Below are 4986 nucleotides of genomic sequence, written 5' to 3'. Positions count from 1 at the left end.
CTTCCCTAGGAAAGTCTCTCCATTGAGATTGTCCCTCTGTCCACCCAGCTAAATTGGACAGCCAGGGTTCAGTGTAAAATCCCCACCCACATCTATCCATCCATTGCTTTGGACTCTCACTGGGTTCTGGTTTTGGATATCCTTGTCCCATATTGCTGAAGCTGGTGCGTAATACTTATTTACTAAAATTTATTAAACCCCTGATTTGTGGAACCCAAATTTAATTGGGTACGACAACACAAATCCTTCTGTGCAATTTACTGTTTGAAGTAAACTTGACAGGATAACAAGTGTCAAATTAATAAATTTCGCTGATTTGTGGAACCCAAATTTAATTGGGTACGACGACACAAATCCTTCTGTGCAATTTACTGTTGAAAGTAAACTTGACAGGATATTCTGTGCTCTACAGCACAGACCTCTCTTGCTTGCGCAACCCAATTTTTAATTAAAATCTTACGATTTCCTGAGATACACCGGAGCAGGCAGTGTGAATAAAAATTCTCTTACCTGATCAGATGTATCCCGGACGAGCCCCCAAGTCTGTAAGATTCCCCTATATTAGGCACCAGATTCAGCGTGGTTCAGCAAGTCGACTTGGAGACAGGAGAAGAGACCAAACTGTAGTTAGAATGGTTTATTCTGCAGTCTGACAAATACAGGATGGGCAGGGGTATTTATACACAAGGGCTAAGAGCATAAAGGCGCTCCATATATGGGCAAGTCATACAGCATTTTGTCTTAACATGAATCAGCCTATTTCATATCTGAGCATAGTGGAATTTTCCAGTGTGGGTGAAGCTGCAAAACTGAAACCAGACCATGGTCTCAGACTTCTAACACCTGCAAAACTGAAACCAGACCATGGCCTCATATTTCTGACACACACATACATATACAAAAAACCACAGCTTTTTTTCTGCTTCTCATGCAAGCACACTTAAAAAAGAGACAGAATGTTCTCTCAACTATATTGGAAAATACTTTTGCTTCTTTAAAGAAAATGTTTATTGGTGAAATTCTATTTATGATTTTTGGAATTTAATACATAATAAGGCATTTAAAAACAATCATTTAAAATCAAAGGTATTTAGATTATAATCATGATAACATTATGTGAGGGTACTCACTCAAATATGTAAGGTGCATTTACATTACCAGACTAAAGGTTTAATCTATAAGTGAGTAATTGAACACCTTTATTCCTCGTGCTGTTTTAACCTATCATCACAGATATATGAAAATACTTTACAAATTATTTATATATATTAGATTAGATTCAACTTTATTGTCATTACACATGTACGAGTACAATGCAACGAAATGCAGTTTAGGTCTAACCAGCAGTGCAATAGCAGCAAGTGCAGGATACAGGAATAAGTTATAAAGTGCAGTTATAGAAAAACTATAGTGATATTTACAGATGGATGTACTATGAACATTATATACAGGTTGGATTAGCTATTAACAGATTTACAAAATATGTATATATGTGCAGGTTGCTATTAATAATCAGTAGTGTGCAGATACATAAGCATGATTACAAGTGTATATGTTACAATATATGAATATATGTACAGGTTTCCACTAATAATAAGTAGTGTGCAGATAAGCATGATTAAAGATTCAGTGAGGGGCAGGGTTCAGGAGGGAGACAGCTCTGGGGAAAAAGCTGTTCCTCAGTCTGCTGGTTTTTGTCCGGGGGAGCCTGAAGCGCCTGCCGGAGGGCAGGTGAGAAAACAGTCTGTGAGCGGGGTGAGAGGTGTCCTTTAGAATACTGCGTGCTCGGCGCAGACAGTGTTTCCTTTGAATGTCCTCTATGGCAGGCAGTGTGATCCCTGTCATGCGTTGGGCAGTTTTCACCACCCGCTGAAGTGCCTTTCGCTCAGCAACAGAGCAGCTTCCATACCAGACTGTGACGCAGTTGGTCAGGATGCTTTCTATTGTGCAGTGGTAGAAGTTCACCAAGACGGCTGATGAAAGCTGGTTCTTCTTCTGATTCATAAAGAATAGGCGCTGGTGAGCCTTCTTGATCAGGCTGGAGGTTTTGGTGGTCAAGGAAAAGTCCTTTGAGATTTGAGTTCCCAAAAACTTGAAGGATGAGACAGGCTCAACGGCCATCACATTGATGTGAATGGGATCATGTGACCCTGTTCGTCCCTTTCTGAAGTCCACAATGAGCTCCTTGGTCTTATTGGTGTTAAGGAGCAGATTATTGTCGAATTGTGAAATCTTTACTGTTCCTGTTTCAATAGGGTGCTCTTGCTAAAAGGAGCAATGGCAGAGAGAGACTTTTAGTGCAGACTTTGTTAAGATGCTGCAATCTAATCGTGGGAAAGACACTTGCTCCTGAGCAGATTCGAGATTGGGGATGTGTTGCTGTCACACCAACAAGTCTGCCGTGAGTTTCAAAGAGCACATTATACTGACTAGTTGCCAACTTAAATGTACACTCTAATTTCCAGTGTTCACTGAGAACGCGCACACACTTAAGCAGTTTGGCCGTGTTTAAAACCACATCTGGCAGCGGTGGGATTTGAACCCACGCCCCCGGAGAGACTGGAGCCTAAATCCAGCGCCTTAGACCCCTCGGCCACGCTACCCTAGAAGGGTCTTTGCAGTGGTCCGTTTTCTCCCCAATTTTACGGTAGCAGAACAGCAGAGATGACGCAGAGCTTCCTAGTGAAGCCCTTCAACTTTGGCCAAGGAGTCTACATTTGGATGTGAGCGGAAGCGTGCAGTATCACTTTGCAAGTCTGTTTGCTCAAGCAGAGAGGTCATTCTCAAGCATCCTAAAAGTATTGCCTGGCAGCGGTGGGATTCGAACCCACACCCCCGAAGAGACTGGAGCCTAAATCCAGAGCATTAGATCCCTTGGCTACGCTATCTCAGATGACTCCATGCAGTGGTCCCTTTTCTGCCCAATTTTTCGGAAGCAGAGAGGACGCCCAGCTTCCTAGTGAAGCCCTTCAACTTTGGCCAAAGAGTCTACGTTTAGATGTGAGATGAAGCATGCAGTATTACTTTGCAAGTCTGTTTTCTCAAGCAGAGGTCATTCTCAAGCATCCTAAAAGGACTGCCTGGCAGCGGTGGGATTCAAACCCACGCCCCCGGAGAGACTGGAGCCTAAATCCAGTGCCTTAGACCCCTCGGCCACACTACCCTAGATGCATTCATGCAGTGGTCCGTTTTCTGCCCAATTTTACGGAAGCAGAACAGCAGAGAGGACACCCAGCTTCCTAGTGAAGCCCTTCAACTTTGGCCAAGGAGTCTACGTTTGGATGTGAGCGGAAACGTGCAGTATTGCCTTGCAAGTCTGTTTGCTCAAGCAGAGAGGTCATTCTCAAGCATCCTAAAAGGACTGCCTGGCAGCGGTGGGATTCGAACCCACGTCCCTGAAGAGACTGGAGCCTAAATCCAGCACCTTAGATCTCTTGGCTACGCTATCTCAGATGACTCCATGCAGTAATCCCTTTTCTGCCCAATTTTTCGGAAGCAGAGAGGACGCCCAGCTTCCTAGTGAAGCCCTTCAACTTTGGCCAAGGAGTCTACGTTTGGATGTGAGCGGAAGCATGCAGTATCACTTTGCTAGTCTGTTTGCTCAAGCAGAGAGGTCATTCTCAAAGCATCCTAAAAGTATTGCCTGGCAGCGGTGGGATTCGAACCCAGACCCCCAAAAAGACTGGTGCCTTAATCCAGCGCCTTAGACCGCTCAGCCAAGCTGCTTTCCCTGAGCAGTTATCACACCAACTTGTTTCAAGTAGCGCAACAGCGCTGGGAAATCAGTTCAATTTGGCCATGCCTTGCTGGAGCTCCTCCACAAAAAAAGAGAGCTCCTTAATACCAGCTTAGGAAGCACTCCCACCTTCCTGTCAACCACAGTTCTGTCTCTATTTGAGCACACCTCAAGGCATTTGAAGTCTACTCTAAACGGCAGCCAGCTGCGATGCATTTAAGCACCTGATTACAAGGTAACTGTTATTTTACAAAAGAGTGAAAGTTACTGATTCCATCACAGCAGACCCCACATTGTTATTGATATTATATTCAAATCCAGTTATAGAGTATAACTACTCTAATTGTGAATCTTTACTGTTCCTGTTTCAATAGGGTGCTCTTGCTAAAAGGGGCAATGGCAGAGAGAGACTTCCAGTGCAGACTTTGTTAAAATGCTGCAATCTAATCGTGGGTGTTACGGCCCAAACTCAAAACTGGCTTGAATAACAACAACAATCAAGGTTTGAGCAGAACATATGGAAGACACAGACGTTTGATATGGTTAAATTGACGTTCCGTCAATACGTTATATTTTTCTATAAATCATAAGTTTTCAAAAATTGACAAAACATTAACAAAAATCAAGTAGACAGGTAGGGAAGCTAAGGTAAACAGATCTCTGACTAAACTGTTTTAAATGGACAGATCTTACCTAAACTGTCGTGAAAAGGAATAAAAAATAGGTGAGTCTTCCGGGCCACTGCTCACCTTCGCTAAACTAAGTGAAGTTTAGTTTTAAACTAATTTCGAGAGGAGCATGTGCTCATGATTTACCCAGCTGGTCCACATTAACTAATTATGATCCTCCAATCAAAGGATCCCAAACCACTATATATATCCTCATTTCCTTTCTACAACTATCTTCGTCTGGAAGAAAGCTTCCTGCTTCTAAAAAGCTTTAGCTCTAAAAGCTTTTACAGCATTGCACTTTTTAGCCCATCAATATGGAAATAACCAACAATATCTACAACTGCAACCAGAGCCCTGCTCTCCCTGAGACTTCAGCCACTGCAATGAAGCCAAACTCTCACCGCTCTTCGCGGTCCACCTGTGGTAACGTCGTATGCTTTAAGGGGGAACTTCTCTCTTTAAGGAGAAACTACTCTCCAAAAGACTAAATATTTCTTATGTCTTTAGAAAAGCAAGATTCTCATAAATAAAAAATAATTTAAACCATTTTAAAGACACAAACACTATGGACTTAACGTC

At 42.8% G+C, this 4986-nt stretch overlaps 2 non-coding genes across 2 annotated transcripts; both read right to left on the bottom strand.

Annotated features, from left to right (window-relative positions):
- Nucleotides 1-2521: 2521 nt before the first annotated feature.
- trnal-uag (transfer RNA leucine (anticodon UAG)) lies at nucleotides 2522-2603 on the bottom strand. Its single transcript has one exon. It is a non-coding gene; the product is annotated as a tRNA-Leu (tRNA).
- A 478-nt stretch (nucleotides 2604-3081) lies between these two features.
- On the bottom strand, nucleotides 3082-3163 carry trnal-uag (transfer RNA leucine (anticodon UAG)). Its single transcript has one exon. It is a non-coding gene; the product is annotated as a tRNA-Leu (tRNA).
- Between the last annotated feature and the right edge of the window lie 1823 nt (nucleotides 3164-4986).

This window comes from Danio rerio, chromosome 4, assembly GCF_052040795.2.
Source record: "Danio rerio strain M-AB ecotype USA chromosome 4, GRCz13ab, whole genome shotgun sequence".
In the NCBI taxonomy this organism is placed as follows: domain Eukaryota; kingdom Metazoa; phylum Chordata; class Actinopteri; order Cypriniformes; family Danionidae; genus Danio; species Danio rerio.
This window is presented reverse-complemented; position numbering and strand designations above follow the sequence as displayed.